Below are 23,270 nucleotides of genomic sequence, written 5' to 3' on the forward strand. Positions count from 1 at the left end.
TTAATAATTGACTTTCGAATAATCTCGAAAAAATTTAAATGTCTCTATCCTCCAAACCCTTGGACATACATTGACGTGACTCCGACATGAAGTTGACATATACATTTCCTCAAAGTGACATAAGGTTTGTCTCTCAGATTCCTACAGATCGGGAGATATTTGCCTTTTAAAAATTGACTTTCGAATATTCTCTAAATTTTAAATGTCTCTATCCTCCAAACATTTCACATACATTGACGTAACTATGACATGAAGTTGACATATACGTTCCCTCAAAGTGACATAAGTTTTGTCTCTAAGATTCCTACAGATCGGGAGATATTTGCCTTTTAAAAATTGACTTTCGAATAATCTCGAAAAATTGATATGTCTCTATCCTCCAAACCCTTGACATACATTGACGTGACTCTGACATGAAGTTGACATATACGTTCCCTCAAAGTGACATAAGTTTTGTCTCTTAGATTCCTAAAGATCGGGAGATATTTACCTTTAAATATTGACTTTCGAATAATCTCGAAAAATTAAAACGTCTCTATCCTCCAAACCCTTGGACATACATTGACGTGACTCTGACAGGAAGTTGACATATACGTTCCCTCAAAGTGACATAAGGTTTGTCTCTCAGATTCCTACAGATCGGGAGATATTTGCCTTTCACAAATTGACTTTCGAATAATTTCGAAAAATTAAAATGTCTCTATCATCCAAACCCTTGGACATACATTGACGTAACTCTGACAGGAAGTTGACATATACGTTTCCTCAAAGTGACATAAGGTTTGTCTCTCAGATTCCTACAGATCGGGAGATATTTGCCTTTTAAAAATTGACTTTCGAATAATCTCGAAAAATTTAAATGTCTCTATCCTCCAAACCCTTGGACATACATTGACGTGACTCTGACATGAAGTTGACATATACGTTTCCTCAAAGTGACATAAGTTTTGTCTCTTAGATTCCTACAGATCGGGAGATATTTACCTTTTAAAAATTGACTTTCAAATAATCTCGAAAAATTTAAATGTCTCTATCCTCCAAACCCTTGGACATACATTGACGTAACTCTGACATGTAGTTGGCATATGCGTTCCCTCAAAGTGACATAAGTTTTATCTCTCAGATTCTTACAGATCGGGAGATATTTGCCTTTTAATAATTGAGTATCGAATAATCTCAAAAAATTTAAATGTCTCTATCCTCCAAACCCTTGGACATACATTGACGTAACTCTGACATGAAGTTAACATATACGTTCCCTCAATGTGACATAAGGTTTGTCTTTCAGATGCCTACAGATCGGGAGATATTTGCATTTTAATAATTGACTTTCGAATAATCTCGAGAAATTTAAATGTCTCTATCCTCCAAACCCTTGGACATACATTGACAAGACTATGACATGAAGTTGACATATACGTTCCCTCAAACTGACATAAGGTTTGTTTCTTAGATTCCTACAGATCGGGAGATATTTGCCTTTTAAAAATTGACTTTCGAATAATCTCGAAAAATTAAAACGTCTCTATCCTCCAAACCCTTGGACATACTTTGACGTGACTCTGACAGGAAGTTGACATATACGTTCCCTGAAAGTGACATAAGGTTGGTCTCTCAGATTCCTACAGATCGGGAGATATTTGCCTTTCACAAATTGACTTTCGAATAATCTCGAAAAATTAAAATGTCTCTATCCTCCAAACCCTTGGACATACATTGACGTAACTCTGACATTAAGTTGACATATACGTTCCATCAAAGTGACAATAGGTTTGTCTCTCAGATGCCTACAGATCGGGAGATATTTGCCTTTTTAAAATTGACTTTCGAATAATCTCGAAAAATTTAAATGTCTCTATCCTCCAAACCCTTTGACATACATTGACGTGACTCTGACATGAAGTTGACATAAGCGTTCCCTCAAAGTGACATAAGGTTTGTCTCTCAGATTCCTACAGATCGGGAGATATTTGCCTTTAACAAATTGACTTTCGAATAATCTCTAAAAATTCAAATGTCTCTATCCTCCAAACCGTTGGATATACATTGACGTAACTATGACATGAAGTTGACATATACGTTCCCTCAAAGTGACATAAGGTTTGCCTCTTAGATTCCTACAGATCGGGAGATATTTGCCTTTTAAAAATTGACTTTCGAATAATCTCTAAAAATTTAAATGTGTCTATCCTCCAAACCCTTGGACATACATTGACGTGACTCTGACACCAAGTTGATATATACGTTATCTCAAAGTGACATAAGTTTTGTCTCTCAGATTCCTACAGATCGGGAGATATTTGCCTTTTAAAAATTGACTTTCGAATAATCTCTAAAATTTAAATGTCTCTATCCTCCAAACCTTTGGTCATACATTGACGTGACTATGACATGAAGTTGACATATACGTTCCCTCAAAGTGACATAAGGTTTGTCTCTTAGATGCTTACAGATCGGGAGATATTTGCATTTTAATAATTGACTTTCGAATAATCTCGAAAAATTTAAATGTCTTTATCCTCCAAACCCTTGGACATACATTGACGTGACTCCGACATGAAATTGACATATACGTTTCCTCAAAGTGACATAAGGTTTGTCTCTCAGATTCCTACAGATCGGGAGATATTTGCCTTTTAAAAATTGACTTTAGAATAATCTCTAAAGTTTAAATGTCTCTATCCTCCAAACCTTTTGACATACATTGACGTAACTATGACATGAAGTTGACATATACGTTCCCTCAAAGTGACATAATTTTTGTCTCTAAGATTCCTACAGATCGGGAGATATTTGCCTTTCAAAAATTGACTTTCGAATAATCTCGAAAAATTGAAATGTCTCTATCCTCCAAACCCTTGGACATACATTGACGTGACTCTGACATGAAGTTGATATATACGTTCCCTCTAAGTGACATAAGTTTTGTCTCTTGGAATCCTACAGATCGGGAGATATTTACCTTTAAAAATTGACTTTCGAATAATCTCGAAAAATTAAAACGTCTCTATCCTCCAAACCCTTGGACATACATTGACGTAACTCTGACATGAAGTTGACATATACGTTCCCTCAAAGTGACATAAGGTTGGTCTCTCAGATGCCTACAGATAGGGCGATATTTGCATTTTAATAATTGACTTTCGAATAATCTCGAAAAAATTTAAATGTCTCTATCCTCCAAACCCTTGGACATACATTGACGTGACTCCGACATGAAGTTGACATATACATTTCCTCAAAGTGACATAAGGTTTGTCTCTCAGATTCCTACAGATCGGGAGATATTTGCCTTTTAAAAATTGACTTTCGAATAATCTCTAAATTTTAAATGTCTCTATCCTCCAAAAATTTTGACATACATTGACGTAACTATGACATGAAGTTGACATATACGTTCCCTCAAAGTGACATAAGTTTTGTCTCTAAGATTCCTACAGATCGGGAGATATTTGCCTTTTAAAAATTGACTTTCGAATAATCTCGAAAAATTGATATGTCTCTATCCTCCAAACCCTTGGACATACATTGACGTGACTCTGACATGAAGTTGACATATACGTTCCCTCAAAGTGACATAAGTTTTGTCTCTTAGATTCCTAAAGATCGGGAGATATTTACCTTTAAATATTGACTTTCGAATAATCTCGAAAAATTAAAACGTCTCTATCCTCCAAACCCTTGGACATACATTGACGTGACTCTGACAGGAAGTTGACATATACGTTCCCTCAAAGTGACATAAGGTTTGTCTCTCAGATTCCTACAGATCGGGAGATATTTGCCTTTCACAAATTGACTTTCGAATAATCTCGAAAAATTGAAATGTCTCTATCCTCCAAACCCTTGGACATACATTGACGTAACTCTGACAGGAAGTTGACATATACGTTTCCTCAAAGTGACGTAAGGTTTGTCTCTCAGATTCCTACAGATCGGGAGATATTTGCCTTTTAAAAATTGACTTTCGAATAATCTCGATAAATTTAAATGTCTCTATCCTCCAAACCCTTAGACATACATTGACGAGACTCTGACATGAAGTTGACATATACGTTCCCTCAAAGTGACATAAGTTTTGTCTCTTAGATTCCTACAGATCGGGAGATATTTACCTTTTAAAAATTGACTTTCAAATAATCTCGAAAAATTAAAATGTCTCTGTCCTCCAAACCCTTGGACATACATTGACGTAACTCTGACATGTAGTTGGCATATGCGTTCCCTAAAAGTGACATAAGTTTTATCTCTCAGATTCTTACAGATCGGGAGATATTTGCCTCTTAATAATTGACTATCGAATAATCTCAAAAAATTTAAATGTCTCTATCCTCCAAACCCTTGGACATACATTGACGTGACTCTGACATGAAGTTGACATATACGTTCCCTCAAAGTGACATAAGGTTTGTCTTTCAGATGCCTACAGATCGGGAGATATTTGCATTTTAATAATTGACTTTCGAATAATCTCCAGAAATTTAAATGTCTCTATCCTCCAAACACTTGGACATACATTGACAAGACTATGACATGAAGTTGACATATACGTTCCCTCAAAGTGACATAAGTTTTGTCTCTAAGATTCCTACAGATCGGGAGATATTTGCCTTTTAAAAATTGACTTTCGAATAATCTCGAAAAATTGATATGTCTCTATCCTCCAAACCCTTGACATACATTGACGTGACTCTGACATGAAGTTGACATATACGTTCCCTCAAAGTGACATAAGTTTTGTCTCTTAGATTCCTAAAGATCGGGAGATATTTACCTTTAAATATTGACTTTCGAATAATCTCGAAAAATTAAAACGTCTCTATCCTCCAAACCCTTGGACATACATTGACGTGACTCTGACAGGAAGTTGACATATACGTTCCCTCAAAGTGACATAAGGTTTGTCTCTCAGATTCCTACAGATCGGGAGATATTTGCCTTTCACAAATTGACTTTCGAATAATTTCGAAAAATTAAAATGTCTCTATCATCCAAACCCTTGGACATACATTGACGTAACTCTGACAGGAAGTTGACATATACGTTTCCTCAAAGTGACATAAGGTTTGTCTCTCAGATTCCTACAGATCGGGAGATATTTGCCTTTTAAAAATTGACTTTCGAATAATCTCGAAAAATTTAAATGTCTCTATCCTCCAAACCCTTGGACATACATTGACGTGACTCTGACATGAAGTTGACATATACGTTTCCTCAAAGTGACATAAGTTTTGTCTCTTAGATTCCTACAGATCGGGAGATATTTACCTTTTAAAAATTGACTTTCAAATAATCTCGAAAAATTTAAATGTCTCTATCCTCCAAACCCTTGGACATACATTGACGTAACTCTGACATGTAGTTGGCATATGCGTTCCCTCAAAGTGACATAAGTTTTATCTCTCAGATTCTTACAGATCGGGAGATATTTGCCTTTTAATAATTGAGTATCGAATAATCTCAAAAAATTTAAATGTCTCTATCCTCCAAACCCTTGGACATACATTGACGTAACTCTGACATGAAGTTAACATATACGTTCCCTCAAAGTGACATAAGGTTTGTCTTTCAGATGCCTACAGATCGGGAGATATTTGCATTTTAATAATTGACTTTCGAATAATCTCGAGAAATTTAAATGTCTCTATCCTCCAAACCCTTGGACATACATTGACAAGACTATGACATGAAGTTGACATATACGTTCCCTCAAACTGACATAAGGTTTGTTTCTTAGATTCCTACAGATCGGGAGATATTTGCCTTTTAAAAATTGACTTTCGAATAATCTCGAAAAATTAAAACGTCTCTATCCTCCAAACCCTTGGACATACTTTGACGTGACTCTGACAGGAAGTTGACATATACGTTCCCTGAAAGTGACATAAGGTTGGTCTCTCAGATTCCTACAGATCGGGAGATATTTGCCTTTCACAAATTGACTTTCGAATAATCTCGAAAAATTAAAATGTCTCTATCCTCCAAACCCTTGGACATACATTGACGTAACTCTGACATTAAGTTGACATATACGTTCCATCAAAGTGACAATAGGTTTGTCTCTCAGATGCCTACAGATCGGGAGATATTTGCCTTTTTAAAATTGACTTTCGAATAATCTCGAAAAATTTAAATGTCTCTATCCTCCAAACCCTTTGACATACATTGACGTGACTCTGACATGAAGTTGACATAAGCGTTCCCTCAAAGTGACATAAGGTTTGTCTCTCAGATTCCTACAGATCGGGAGATATTTGCCTTTAACAAATTGACTTTCGAATAATCTCGAAAAATTCAAATGTCTCTATCCTCCAAACCGTTGGACATACATTGACGTAACTATGACATGAAGTTGACATATACGTTCCCTCAAAGTGACATAAGGTTTGCCTCTTAGATTCCTACAGATCGGGAGATATTTGCCTTTTAAAAATTGACTTTCGAATAATCTCTAAAAATTTAAATGTGTCTATCCTCCAAACCCTTGGACATACATTGACGTGACTCTGACACCAAGTTGATATATACGTTATCTCAAAGTGACATAAGTTTTGTCTCTCAGATTCCTACAGATCGGGAGATATTTGCCTTTTAAAAATTGACTTTCGAATAATCTCTAAAATTTAAATGTCTCTATCCTCCAAACCTTTGGTCATACATTGACGTGACTATGACATGAAGTTGACATATACGTTCCCTCAAAGTGACATAAGGTTTGTCTCTTAGATGCTTACAGATCGGGAGATATTTGCATTTTAATAATTGACTTTCGAATAATCTCGAAAAATTTAAATGTCTTTATCCTCCAAACCCTTGGACATACATTGACGTGACTCCGACATGAAATTGACATATACGTTTCCTCAAAGTGACATAAGGTTTGTCTCTCAGATTCCTACAGATCGGGAGATATTTGCCTTTTAAAAATTGACTTTCGAATAATCTCTAAAGTTTAAATGTCTCTATCCTCCAAACCTTTTGACATACATTGACGTAACTATGACATGAAGTTGACATATACGTTCCCTCAAAGTGACATAATTTTTGTCTCTAAGATTCATACAGATCGGGAGATATTTGCCTTTTAAAAATTGACTTTCGAATAATCTCGAAAAATTGAAATGTCTCTATCCTCCAAACCCTTGGACATACATTGACGTGACTCTGACATGAAGTTGATATATACGTTCCCTCTAAGTGACATAAGTTTTGTCTCTTGGAATCCTACAGATCGGGAGATATTTACCTTTAAAAATTGACTTTCGAATAATCTCGAAAAATTAAAACGTCTCTATCCTCCAAACCCTTGGACATACATTGACGTAACTCTGACATGAAGTTGACATATACGTTCCCTCAAAGTGACATAAGGTTGGTCTCTCAGATGCCTACAGATCGGGCGATATTTGCATTTTAATAATTGACTTTCGAATAATCTCGAAAAAATTTAAATGTCTCTATCCTCCAAACCCTTGGACATACATTGACGTGACTCCGACATGAAGTTGACATATACATTTCCTCAAAGTGACATAAGGTTTGTCTCTCAGATTCCTACAGATCGGGAGATATTTGCCTTTTAAAAATTGACTTTCGAATAATCTCTAAATTTTAAATGTCTCTATCCTCCAAACCTTTTGACATACATTGACGTAACTATGACATGAAGTTGACATATACGTTCCCTCAAAGTGACATAAGTTTTGTCTCTAAGATTCCTACAGATCGGGAGATATTTGCCTTTTAAAAATTGACTTTCGAATAATCTCGAAAAATTGATATGTCTCTATCCTCCAAACCCTTGGACATACATTGACGTGACTCTGACATGAAGTTGACATATACGTTCCCTCAAAGTGACATAAGTTTTGTCTCTTAGATTCCTAAAGATCGGGAGATATTTACCTTTAAATATTGACTTTCGAATAATCTCGAAAAATTAAAACGTCTCTATCCTCCAAACCCTTGGACATACATTGACGTGACTCTGACAGGAAGTTGACATATACGTTCCCTCAAAGTTACATAAGGTTTGTCTCTCAGATTCCTACAGATCGGGAGATATTTGCCTTTCACAAATTGACTTTCGAATAATCTCGAAAAATTGAAATGTCTCTATCCTCCAAACCCTTGGACATACATTGACGTAACTCTGACAGGAAGTTGACATATACGTTTCCTCAAAGTGACGTAAGGTTTGTCTCTCAGATTCTTACAGATCGGGAGATATTTGCCTTTTAAAAATTGACTTTCGAATAATCTCGATAAATTTAAATGTCTCTATCCTCCAAACCCTTGGACATACATTGACGTGACTCTGACATGAAGTTGACATATACGTTCCCTCAAAGTGACATAAGTTTTGTCTCTTAGATTCCTACAGATCGGGAGATATTTACCTTTTAAAAATTGACTTTCAAATAATCTCGAAAAATTAAAATGTCTCTGTCCTCCAAACCCTTGGACATACATTGACGTAACTCTGACATGTAGTTGGCATATGCGTTCCCTAAAAGTGACATAAGTTTTATCTCTCAGATTCTTACAGATCGGGAGATATTTGCCTCTTAATAATTGACTATCGAATAATCTCAAAAAATTTAAATGTCTCTATCCTCCAAACCCTTGGACATACATTGACGTGACTCTGACATGAAGTTGACATATACGTTCCCTCAAAGTGACATAAGGTTTGTCTTTCAGATGCCTACAGATCGGGAGATATTTGCATTTTAATAATTGACTTTCGAATAATCTCCAGAAATTTAAATGTCTCTATCCTCCAAACACTTGGACATACATTGACAAGACTATGACATGAAGTTGACATATACGTTCGCTCAAAGTGACATAAGGTTTGCCTCTTAGATTCCTACAGATCGGGAGATATTTGCCTTTTAAAAATTGACTTTCGAATAATCTCGAAAAATTAAAACGTCTCTATCCTCCAAACCCTTGGACATACATTGACGTAACTCTGACATTAAGTTGACATATACGTTCCCTCAAAGTGACAATAGGTTTGTCTCTCAGATGCCTACAGATCGGGAGATATTTGCCTTTTAAAAATTGACTTTCGAATAATCTCGAAAAATTTAAATGTCTCTATCCTCCAAACCCTTGGACATACATTGACGTGACTCTGACATGAAGTTGACATAAGCGTTCCCTCAAAGTGACATAATTTTTGTCTCTCAGATTCCTACAGATCGGGAGATATTTGCCTTTAACAAATTGACTTTCGAATAATCTCGAAAAATTCAAATGTCTCTATCCTCCAAACCGTTGGACATACATTGACGTAACTCTGACAGGAAGTTAACATATACGTTCCCTCAAAGTGACATAAGGTTTGTCTCTCAGATGCCTACAGATTGGGAGATATTTGCATTTTAAAAATTGACTTTAGAATAATCTCGAAAAATTAAAATGTCTCTATCCTCCAAATCCTTGGACATACATTAACGTGACTCTGACATGAAGTTGACATATGCGTTGCCTCAAAGTGACATAAGGTTTGTCTCTCAGATTCCTACAGATCGGGAGATATTTGCCTTTTAAAAATTGACTTTCGAATAATCTCGAAAAATTCAAATGTCTCTATCCTCCAAACCCTTGGACATACATTGACAAGACTATGACATGAAGTTGACATATACGTTCCCTCAAAGTGACATAAGGTTTGTCTCTCAGATGCCTACAGATCGGGAGATATTTGCCTTTTAAAAATTGACTTTCGAATAATCTCGAAAAATTTAAATGTCTCTATCCTCCAAACCCTTGGACATACATTGACGTGACTCTGACATGAAGTTGACATAAGCGTTCCCTCAAAGTGACATAAGGTTTGTCTCTCAGATTCCTACAGATCGGGAGATATTTGCCTTTAACAAATTGACTTTCGAATAATCTCGAAAAATTCAAATGTCTCTATCCTCCAAACCGTTGGACATACATTGACGTAACTCTGACAGGAAGTTAACATATACGTTCCCTCAAAGTGACATAAGGTTTGTCTCTCAGATGCCTACAGATTGGGAGATATTTGCATTTTAAAAATTGACTTTAGAATAATCTCGAAAAATTAAAATGTCTCTATCCTCCAAATCCTTGGACATACATTAACGTGACTCTGACATGAAGTTGACATATGCGTTGCCTCAAAGTGACATAAGGTTTGTCTCTCAGATTCCTACAGATCGGGAGATATTTGCCTTTTAAAAATTGACTTTCGAATAATCTCGAAAAATTCAAATGTCTCTATCCTCCAAACCCTTGGACATACATTGACAAGACTATGACATGAAGTTGACATATACGTTCCCTCAAAGTGACATAAGGTTTGCCTCTTAGATTCCTACAGATCGGGAGATATTTGCCTTTTAAAAATTGACTTTCGAATATTCTCTAAAAATTTAAATGTGTCTATCCTCCAAACCCTTGGACATACATTGACGTGACTCTGACACGAAGTTGATATATACGTTATCTCAAAGTGACATAAGTTTTGTCTCTCAGATTCCTACAGATCGGGAGATATTTGCCTTTTAAAAATTGACTTTCGAATAATCTCTAAAATTTAAATGTCTCTATCCTCCAAACCTTTGGTCATACATTGACGTGACTATGACATGAAGTTGACATATACGTTCCCTCAAAGTGACATAAGGTTTGTCTCTCAGATTCCTACAGATCGGGAGATATTTGCCTTTTAAAAATTGACTTACGAATAATCTCTAAAGTTTAAATGTCTCTATCCTCCAAACCTTTTGACATACATTGACGTAACTATGACATGAAGTTGACATATACGTTCCCTCAAAGTGACATAAGTTTTGTCTCTAAGATTCCTACAGATCGGGAGATATTTGCCTTTTAAAAACTGACTTTCGAATAATCTCGAAAAATTGAAATGTCTCTATCCTCCAAACCCTTAGACATACATTGACGTGACTCTGACATGAAGTTGACATATACGTTCCCTCTAAGTGACATAAGTTTTGTCTCTTAGATTCCTACAGATCGGGAGATATTTACCTTTAAAAATTGACTTTCGAATAATCTCGAAAAATTAAAACGTCTCTATCCTCCAAACCCTTGGACATACATTGACGTGACTCTGACAGGAAGTTGACACATACGTTCCCTCAAAGTGACATAAGGTTTGTCTCTCAGATTCCTTCAGATCGGGAGATATTTGCCTTTTAAAAATTGACTTTCGAATAATCTCGAAAAATTAAAATTTCTCTATCCTCCAAACCCTTGGACATACATTGACGTAACTCTCACAGGAAGTTGACATATACGTTTCCTCAAAGTGACATAAGGTTTGTCTCTCAGATTCCTTCAGATCGGGAGATATTTGCCTTTTAAAAATTGACTTTCGAATAATCTCGAAAAATTTAAATGTCTCTATCCACCAAACCCTTGGACATACATTGACGTGACTCTGACATGAAGTTGACATATACGTTCCCTCAAAGTGACATAAGTTTTGTCTCTTAGATTCCTACAGATCGGGAGATATTTACCTTTTAAAAATTGACTTTCAAATAATCTCGAAAAATTAAAATGTCTCTATCCTCCAAACCCTTGGACATACATTAACGTGACTCTGACATGAAGTTGACATATGCGTTCCCTCAAAGTGACATAAGGTTTGTCTCTCAGATTCCTACAGATCGGGAGATATTTGCCTTTAACAAAATGACTTTCGAATAATCTCGAAAAAATAAAATGTCTCTATCCTCCAAACCGTTGGACATACATTGACGTAACTCTGACATGAAGTTGACATATGCGTTGCCTCAAAGTGACATAAGGTTTGTCTCTCAGATTCCTACAGATCGGGAGATATTTGCCTTTTAAAAATTGACTTTCGAAAAATCTCGAAAAATTCAAATGTCTCTATCCTCCAAACCCTTTGACATACATTGACAAGACTATGACATGGAGTTGACATATACGTTCCCTCAAAGTGACATAAGGTTTGCCTCTCAGATTAAAACAGATCGGGAGATATTTGCATTTTAATAATTGACTTTCGAATAATCTCGAAAAATTTAAATGTCTCTATCCTCCAAACCCTTGGACATACATTGACGTGACACCGACATGAAGTTGACATGTACGTTCCCTCAAAGTGACATAAGGTTTGTCTCTCAGATTCCTACAGATCGGGAGATATTTGCCTTTAACAAATTGACTTTCGAATAATCTCGAAAAAATAAAATGTGTCTATCCTCCAAACCGTTGGACATACATTGACGTAACTCTGACATGAAGTTGACATATGCGTTGCCTCAAAGTGACATAAGGTTTGTCTCTCAGATTCCTACAGATCGGGAGATATTTGCCTTTTAAAAATTGACTTACGAAAAATCGCGAAAAATTCAAATGTCTCTATCCTCCAAACCCTTGGACATACATTGACAAGACTATGACATGAAGTTGACATATACGTTCCCTCAAAGTGACATAAGGTTTGCCTCTCAGATTAAAACAGATCGGGAGATATTTGCATTTTAATAATTGACTTTCGAATAATCTCGAAAAATTTAAATGTCTCTATCCTCCAAACCCTTGGACATACATTGACGTGACTCCGACATGAAGTTGACATATACGTTCCCTCAAAGTGACATAAGGTTGGTCTCTCAGATGCCTACAGATCGGGAGATATTTGCATTTTAATAATTGACTTTCGAATAATCTCGAAAAAATTTAAATGTCTCTATCCTCCAAACCCTTGGACATGCATTGACGTGACTCCGACATGAAGTTGACATATACATTTCCTCAAAGTGACATAAGGTTTGTCTCTCAGATTCCTACAGATCGGGAGATATTTACCTTTTAAAAATTGACTTTCGAATAATCTCTAAATTTTAAATGTCTCTATCCTCCAAACCTTTTGACATACATTGACGTAACTATGACATGAAGTTGACATATACGTTCCCTCAAAGTGACATAAGTTTTGTCTCTAAGATTCCTACAGATCGGGAGATATTTGCCTTTTAAAAATTGACTTTCGAATAATCTCGAAAAATTGATATGTCTCTATCCTCCAAACCCTTGGACATACATTGACGTGACTCTGACATGAAGTTGACATATACGTTCCCTCAAAGTGACATAAGTTTTGTCTCTTAGATTCCTAAAGATCGGGAGATATTTACCTTTAAATATTGACTTTCGAATAATCTCGAAAAATTAAAACGTCTCTATCCTCCAAACCCTTGGACATACATTGACGTGACTCTGACAGGAAGTTGACATATACGTTCCCTCAAAGTGACATAAGGTTTGTCTCTCAGATTCCTACAGATCGGGAGATATTTGCCTTTTAAAAATTGACTTTCGAATAATCTCGAAAAATTTAAATGTCTCTATCCTCCAAACCCTTAGCAATACATTGACGTGACTCTGACATGAAGTTGACATATACGTTCCCTCAAAGTGACATAAGTTTTGTCTCTTAGATTCCTACAGATCGGGAGATATTTACCTTTTAAAAATTGACTTTCAAATAATCTCTAAAAATTAAAATGTCTCTATCTTCCAAACCCTTGGACATACATTGACGTAAGTCTGACATGTAGTTGGCATATGCGTTCCCTCAAAGTGACATAAGTTTTATCTCTCAGATTCTTACAGATCGGGAGATATTTGCCTTTTAATAATTGACTATCGAATAATCTAAAAAAATTTAAATGTCTCTATCCTCCAAACCCTTAGACATACATTGAAGTAACTCTGACATGAAGTTGACATATACGTTCCCTCAAAGTGACATAAGGTTTGTCTCTTAGATTCCTACAGATCGGGAGATATTTACCTTTTAAAAATTGACTTTCAAATAATCTCGAAAAATTAAAATGTCTCTATCCTCCAAACCCTTGGACATACATTAACGTGACTCTGACATGAAGTTGACATATGCGTTCCCTCAAAGTGACATAAGGTTTGTCTCTCAGATTCCTACAGATCGGGAGATATTTGCCTTTTAAAAATTGACTTTCGAATAATCTCGAAAAATTAAAATTTCTCTATCCTCCAAACCCTTGGACATACATTGACGTAACTCTCACAGGAAGTTGACATATACGTTTCCTCAAAGTGACATAAGGTTTGTCTCTCAGATTCCTTCAGATCGGGAGATATTTGCCTTTTAAAAATTGACTTTCGAATAATCTCGAAAAATTTAAATGTCTCTATCCACCAAACCCTTGGACATACATTGACGTGACTCTGACATGAAGTTGACATATACGTTCCCTCAAAGTGACATAAGTTTTGTCTCTTAGATTCCTACATATCGGGAGATATTTACCTTTTAAAAATTGACTTTCAAATAATCTCGAAAAATTAAAATGTCTCTATCCTCCAAACCCTTGGACATACATTGACGTAACTCTGACATGTAGTTGGCATATGCGTTCCCTCAAAGTGACATAAGTTTTGTCTCTCAGATTCTTACAGATCGGGAGATATTTGCCTTTTAAAAATTGACTTTCGAATAATCTCAAAAAATTAAAATGTCTCTATCCTCCAAACCCTTGGACATACATTGACGTTACTCTGACATGAAGTTGACATAAACGTTCCCTCAAAGTGACATAAGGTTTGTCTTTCAGATGCCTACAGATCGGGAGATATTTGCATTTTAATAATTGACTTTCGAATAATCTCGAGAAATTTAAATGTCTCTATCCTCCAAACCCTTGGACATACATTGACGTGACTCTGACATGAAGTTGACATATACGTTCCCTCAAAGTGACATAAGTTTTGTCTCTTAGATTCCTAAAGATCGGGAGATATTTACCTTTAAATATTGACTTTCGAATAATCTCGAAAAATTAAAACGTCTCTATCCTCCAAACCCTTGGACATACATTGACGTGACTCTGACAGGAAGTTGACATATACGTTCCCTCAAAGTGACATAAGGTTTGTCTCTCAGATTCCTACAGATCGGGAGATATTTGCCTTTTAAAAATTGACTTTCGAATAATCTCGAAAAATTTAAATGTCTCTATCCTCCAAACCCTTAGCAATACATTGACGTGACTCTGACATGAAGTTGACATATACGTTCCCTCAAAGTGACATAAGTTTTGTTTCTTAGATTCCTACAGATCGGGAGATATTTACCTTTTAAAAATTGACTTTCAAATAATCTCTAAAAATTAAAATGTCTCTATCTTCCAAACCCTTGGACATACATTGACGTAAGTCTGACATGTAGTTGGCATATGCGTTCCCTCAAAGTGACATAAGTTTTATCTCTCAGATTCTTACAGATCGGGAGATATTTGCCTTTTAATAATTGACTATCGAATAATCTCAAAAAATTTAAATGTCTCTATCCTCCAAACCCTTAGACATACATTGAAGTAACTCTGACATGAAGTTGACATATACGTTCCCTCAAAGTGACGTAAGGTTTGTCTCTTAGATTCCTACAGATCGGGAGATATTTACCTTTTAAAAATTGACTTTCAAATAATCTCGAAAAATTAAAATGTCTCTATCCTCCAAACCCTTGGACATACATTAACGTGACTCTGACATGAAGTTGACATATGCGTTCCCTCAAAGTGACATAAGGTTTGTCTCTCAGATTCCTACAGATCGGGAGATATTTGCCTTTTAAAAATTGACTTTCGAATAATCTCGAAAAATTAAAATTTCTCTATCCTCCAAACCCTTGGACATACATTGACGTAACTCTCACAGGAAGTTGACATATACGTTTCCTCAAAGTGACATAAGGTTTGTCTCTCAGATTCCTTCAGATCGGGAGATATTTGCCTTTTAAAAATTGACTTTCGAATAATCTCGAAAAATTTAAATGTCTCTATCCACCAAACCCTTGGACATACATTGACGTGACTCTGACATGAAGTTGACATATACGTTCCCTCAAAGTGACATAAGTTTTGTCTCTTAGATTCCTACATATCGGGAGATATTTACCTTTTAAAAATTGACTTTCAAATAATCTCGAAAAATTAAAATGTCTCTATCCTCCAAACCCTTGGACATACATTGACGTAACTCTGACATGTAGTTGGCATATGCGTTCCCTCAAAGTGACATAAGTTTTGTCTCTCAGATTCTTACAGATCGGGAGATATTTGCCTTTTAAAAATTGACTATCGAATAATCTCAAAAAATTAAAATGTCTCTATCCTCCAAACCCTTGGACATACATTGACGTTACTCTGACATGAAGTTGACATATACGTTCCCTCAAAGTGACATAAGGTTTGTCTTTCAGATGCCTACAGATCGGGAGATATTTGCATTTTAATAATTGACTTTCGAATAATCTCGAGAAATTTAAATGTCTCTATCCTCCAAACCCTTGAACATACATTGACGTAAATCTCACAGGTAGTTGACATATACGTTTCCTCAAAGTGACATAAGGTTTGTCTCTTAGATTCCTACAGATCGGGAGATATTTACCTTTTAAAAATTGACTTTCAAATAATCTCTAAAAATTAAAATGTCTCTATCTTCCAAACCCTTGGACATACATTGACGTAAGTCTGACATGTAGTTGGCATATGCGTTCCCTCAAAGTGACATAAGTTTTATCTCTCAGATTCTTACAGATCGGGAGATATTTGCCTTTTAATAATTGACTATCGAATAATCTCAAAAAATTTAAATGTCTCTATCCTCCAAACCCTTAGACATACATTGAAGTAACTCTGACATGAAGTTGACATATACGTTCCCTCAAAGTGACATAAGGTTTGTCTCTTAGATTCCTACAGATCGGGAGATATTTACCTTTTAAAAATTGACTTTCAAATAATCTCGAAAAATTAAAATGTCTCTATCCTCCAAACCCTTGGACATACATTAACGTGACTCTGACATGAAGTTGACATATGCGTTCCCTCAAAGTGACATAAGGTTTGTCTCTCAGATTCCTACAGATCGGGAGATATTTGCCTTTAACAAATTGACTTTCGAATAATCTCGAAAAAATAAAATGTCTCTATCCTCCAAACCGTTGGACATACATTGACGTAACTCTGACATGAAGTTGACATATGCGTTGCCTCAAAGTGACATAAGGTTTGTCTCTCAGATTCCTACAGATCGGGAGATATTTGCCTTTTAAAAATTGACTTTCGAAAAATCTCGAAAAATTCAAATGTCTCTATCCTCCAAACCCTTGGACATACATTGACAAGACTATGACATGGAGTTGACATATACGTTCCCTCAAAGTGACATAAGGTTTGCCTCTCAGATTAAAACAGATCGGGAGATATTTGCATTTTAATAATTGACTTTCGAATAATCTCGAAAAATTTAAATGTCTCTATCCTCCAAACCCTTGGACATACATTGACGTGACACCGACATGAAGTTGACATGTACGTTCCCTCAAAGTGACACAAGGTTTGTCTCTCAGATTCCTACAGATCGGGAGATATTTGCCTTTAACAAATTGACTTTCGAATAATCTCGAAAAAATAAAATGTGTCTATCCTCCAAACCGTTGGACATACATTGACGTAACTCTGACATGAAGTTGACATATGCGTTGCCTCAAAGTGACATAAGGTTTGTCTCTCAGATTCCTACAGATCGGGAGATATTTGCCTTTTAAAAATTGACTTACGAAAAATCGCGAAAAATTCAAATGTCTCTATCCTCCAAACCCTTGGACATACATTGACAAGACTATGACATGAAGTTGACATATACGTTCCCTCAAAGTGACATAAGGTTTGCCTCTCAGATTAAAACAGATCGGGAGATATTTGCATTTTAATAATTGACTTTCGAATAATCTCGAAAAATTTAAATGTCTCTATCCTCCAAACCCTTGGACATACATTGACGTGACTCCGACATGAAGTTGACATATACGTTCCCTCAAAGTGACATAAGGTTGGTCTCTCAGATGCCTACAGATCGGGAGATATTTGCATTTTAATAATTGACTTTCGAATAATCTCGAAAAAATTTAAATGTCTCTATCCTCCAAACCCTTGGACATACATTGACGTGACTCCGACATGAAGTTGACATATACATTTCCTCAAAGTGACATAAGGTTTGTCTCTCAGATTCCTACAGATCGGGAGATATTTACCTTTTAAAAATTGACTTTCGAATAATCTCTAAATTTTAAATGTCTCTATCCTCCAAACCTTTTGACATACATTGACGTAACTATGACATGAAGTTGACATATACGTTCCCTCAAAGTGACATAAGTTTTGTCTCTAAGATTCCTACAGATCGGGAGATATTTGCCTTTTAAAAATTGACTTTCGAAAAATCTCGAAAAATTGATATGTCTCTATCCTCCAAACCCTTGGACATACATTGACGTGACTCTGACATGAAGTTGACATATACGTTCCCTCAAAGTGACATAAGTTTTGTCTCTTAGATTCCTAAAGATCGAGAGATATTTACCTTTAAATATTGACTTTCGAATAATCTCGAAAAATTAAAACGTCTCTATCCTCCAAACCCTTGGACATACATTGACGTGACTCTGACAGGAAGTTGACATATACGTTCCCTCAAAGTGACATAAGGTTTGTCTCTCAGATTCCTACAGATCGGGAGATATTTGCCTTTCACAAATTGACTTTCGAATAATCTCGAAAAATTAAAATGTCTCTATCCTCCAAACCCTTGGACATACATTGACGTAACTCTGACAGGAAGTTGACATATACGTTTCCTCAAAGTGACATAAGGTTTGTCTCTCAGATTCCTACAGATCGGGAGATATTTGCCTTTTAAAAATTGACTTTCGAATAATCTCGAAAAATTTAAATGTCTCTATCCTCCAAACCCTTGGCAATACATTGACGTGACTCTGACATGAAGTTGACATATACGTTCCCTCAAAGTGACATAAGTTTTGTCTCTTAGATTCCTACAGATCGGGAGATATTTACCTTTTAAAAATTGACTTTCAAATAATCTCGAAAAATTAAAATGTCTCTATCTTCCAAACCCTTGGACATACATTGACGTAACTCTGACATGTAGTTGGCATATGCGTTCCCTCAAAGTGACATAAGTTTTATCTCTCAGATTCTTACAGATCGGGAGATATTTGCCTTTTAATAATTGACTATCGAATAATCTCAAAAAATTTAAATGTCTCTATCCTCCAAACCCTTATACATACATTGAAGTAACTCTGACATGAAGTTGACATATACGTTCCCTCAAAGTGACATAAGGTTTGTCTTTCAGATGCCTACAGATCGGGAAATATTTGCATTTTAATAATTGACTTTCGAATAATCTCGAGAAATTTAAATGTCTCTATCCTCCAAACCCTTGGACATACATTGACAAGACTATGACATGAAGTTGACATATACGTTCCCTCAAAGTGACATAAGGTTTGCCTCTTAGATTCCTACAGATCGGGAGATATTTGCCTTTTAAGAATTGACTTTCGAATAATCTCGAAAAATTCAAACGTCTCTATCCTCCAAACCCTTGGACATACATTGACGTAACTCTGACATTAAGTTGACATATACGTTCCCTCAAAGTGACAATAGGTTTGTCTCTCAGATGCCTACAGATCGGGAGATATTTGCCTTTTAAAAATTGACTTTCGAATAATCTCGAAAAATTTAAATGTCTCTATCCTCCAAACCCTTGGACATACATTGACGTGACTCTGACATGAAGTTGACATAAGCGTTCCCTCAAAGAGACATAAGGTTTGTCTCTCAGATTCCTACAGATCGGGAGATATTTGCCTTTAACAAATTGACTTTCGAATAATCTCGAAAAATTCAAATGTCTCTATCCTCCAAACCGTAGGACATACATTGACGTAACTCTGACAGGAAGTTAACATATACGTTCCCTCAAAGTGACATAAGGTTTGTCTCTCAGATGCCTACAGATCGGGAAATATTTGCATTCTAAAAATTGACTTTCGAATAATCTCGAAAAAGTAAAATGTCTCTATCCTCCAAATCCTTGGACATACATTAACGTGACTCTGACATGAAGTTGACATATGCGTTGCCTCAAAGTGACATAAGGTTTGTCTCTCAGATTCCTACAGATCGGGAGATATTTGCCTTTTAAAAATTGACTTTCGAATAATCTCGAAAAATTCAAATGTCTCTATCCTCCAAACCCTTGGACATACATTGACAAGACTATGACATGAAGTTGACATATACGTTCCCTCAAAGTGACGTAAGGTTTGCCTCTTAGATTCCTACAGATCGGGAGATATTTGCCTTTTAAAAATTGACTTTAGAATAATCTCTAAAAATTTAAATGTGTTTATCCTCCAAACCCTTGGACATACATTGACGTGACTCTGACACGAAGTTGATATATACGTTATCTCAAAGTGACATAAGTTTTGTCTCCCAGATTCCTACAGATCGGGAGATATTTGCCTTTTAAAAATTGACTTTCGAATAATCTCTAAAATTTAAATGTCTCTATCCTCCAAACCTTTGGTCATACATTGACAAGACTATGACATGAAGTTGACATATACGTTCCCTCAAAGTGACATAAGGTTTGTCTCTCAGATTCCTACAGATCGGGAGATATTTGCCTTTTAAAAATTGACTTTCGAATAATCTCTAAAGTTTAAATGTCTCTATCCTCCAAACCTTTTGACATACATTGACGTAACTATGACATGAAGTTGACATATACGTTCCCTCAAAGTGACATAAGTTTTGTCTCTAAGATTCCTACAGATCGGGAGATATTTGCCTTTTAAAAATTGACTTTCGAATAATCTCGAAAAATTGAAATGTCTCTATCCTCCAAACCCTTGGACATACATTGACGTGACTCTGACATGAAGTTGACATATACGTTCCCTCTAAGTGACATAAGTTTTGTCTCTTAGATTCCTACAGATCGGGAGATATTTACCTTTAAAAATTGACTTTCGAATAATCTCGAAAAATTAGAACGTCTCTATCCTCCAAACCCTTGGACATACATTGACGTGACTCTGACAGGAAGTTGACACATACGTTCCCTCAAAGTGACATAAGGGTTGTCTCTCAGATTCCTACAGATCGGGAGATATTTGCCTTTCACAAATTGACTTTCGAATAATCTCGAAAAATTAAAATTTCTCTATCCTCCAAACCCTTGGACATAGATTGACGTAACTCTCACAGGAAGTTGACATATACGTTTCCTCAAAGTGACATAAGGTTTGTCTCTCAGATTCCTTCAGATCGGGAGATATTTGCCTTTTAAAAATTGACTTTCGAATAATCTCGAAAAATTTAAATGCCTCTATCCACCAAACCCTTGGACATACATTGACGTGACTATGACATGAAGTTGACATATACGTTCCCTCAAAGTGACATAAGGTTTGTCTCTCAGATTCCTACAGATCGGGAGATATTTGCCTTTTAAAAATTGACTTTCGAATAATCTCTAAAGTTTAAATGTCTCTATCCTCCAAACCTTTTGACATACATTGACGTAACTATGACATGAAGTTGACATATACGTTCCCTCAAAGTGACATAAGTTTTGTCTCTAAGATTCCTACAGATCGGGAGATATTTGCCTTTTAAAAATTGACTTTCGAATAATCTCGAAAAATTGATATGTCTCTATCCTCCAAACCCTTGGACATACATTGACGTGACTCTGACATGAAGTTGACATATACGTTCCCTCAAAGTGACATAAGTTTTGTCTCTTAGATTCCTAAAGATCGGGAGATATTTACCTTTAAATATTGACTTTCGAATAATCTCGAAAAATTAAAACGTCTCTATCCTCCAAACCCTTGGACATACATTGACGTGACTCTGACAGGAAGTTGACATATACGTTCCCTCAAAGTGACATAAGGTTTGTCTCTCAGATTCCTACAGATCGGGAGATATTTGCCTTTCACAAATTGACTTTCGAATCATCTCGAAAAATTAAAATGTCTCTATCCTCCAAACCCTTGGACATACATTGACGTAACTCTGACAGTAAGTTGACATATACGTTTCCTCAAAGTGACATAAGGTTTGTCTCTCAGATTCCTACAGATCGGGAGATATTTGCCTTTTAAAAATTGACTTTCGAATAATCTCGAAAAATTTAAATGTCTCTATCCTCCAAACCCTTGGCAATACATTGACGTGACTCTGACATGAAGTTGACATATACGTTCCCTCAAAGTGACATAAGTTTTGTCTCTTAGATTCCTGCAGATCGGGAGATATTTACCTTTTAAAAATTGACTTTCAAATAATCTCGAAAAATTAAAATGTCTCTATCCTCCAAACCCTTGTTCATACATTGACGTAACTCTGACATGTAGTTGGCATATGCGTTCCCTCAAAGTGACATAAGTTTTATCTCTCAGATTCTTACACATCGGGAGACATTTGCCTTTTAATAATTGACTATCGAATAATCTCAAAAAATTTAAATGTCTCTATCCTCCAAACCCTTAGACATACATTGACGTAACTCTGACATGAAGTTGACATATACGTTCCCTCAAAGTGGCATAAGGTTTGTCTTTCAGATGCCTACAGATCGGGAAATATTTTCATTTTAATAATTGACTTTCGAATAATCTCGAGAAATTTAAATGTCTCTATCCTCCAAACCCTTGGACATACATTGACAAGACTATGACATGAAGTTCACATATACGTTCCCTCAAAGTGACATAAGGTTTGCCTCTTAGATTCCTACAGATCGGGAGATATTTGCCTTTTAAAAATTGACTTTCGAATAATCTCGAAAAATTAAAACGTCTCTATCCTCCAAACCCTTGGACATACATTGACGTAACTCTGACATTAAGTTGACATATACGTTCCCTCAAAGTGACAATAGGTTTGTCTCTCAGATGCCTACAGATCGGGAGATATTTGCCTTTTAAAAATTGACTTTCGAATAATCTCGAAAAATTTAAATGTCTCTATCCTCCAAACCCTTGGACATACATTGACGTGACTCTGACATGAAGTTGACATAAGCGTTCCCTCTAAGTGACATAAGGTTTGTCTCTCAGATTCCTACAGATCGGGAGATATTTGCCTTTAACAAATTGACTTTCGAATAATCTCGAAAAATTCAAATGTCTCTATCCTCCAAACCGTAGGACATACATTGACGTAACTCTGACAGGAAGTTAACATATACGTTCCCTCAAAGTGACATAAGGTTTGTCTCTCAGATGCCTACAGATCGGGAAATATTTGCATTTTAAAAATTGACTTTCGAATAATCTCGAA

Source organism: Zootermopsis nevadensis, unplaced genomic scaffold, assembly GCF_977971745.1.
Source record: "Zootermopsis nevadensis isolate Lab colony 2312 unplaced genomic scaffold, Znev_1.0 Znev_ptg000028l, whole genome shotgun sequence".
Taxonomy (NCBI): domain Eukaryota; kingdom Metazoa; phylum Arthropoda; class Insecta; order Blattodea; family Termopsidae; genus Zootermopsis; species Zootermopsis nevadensis.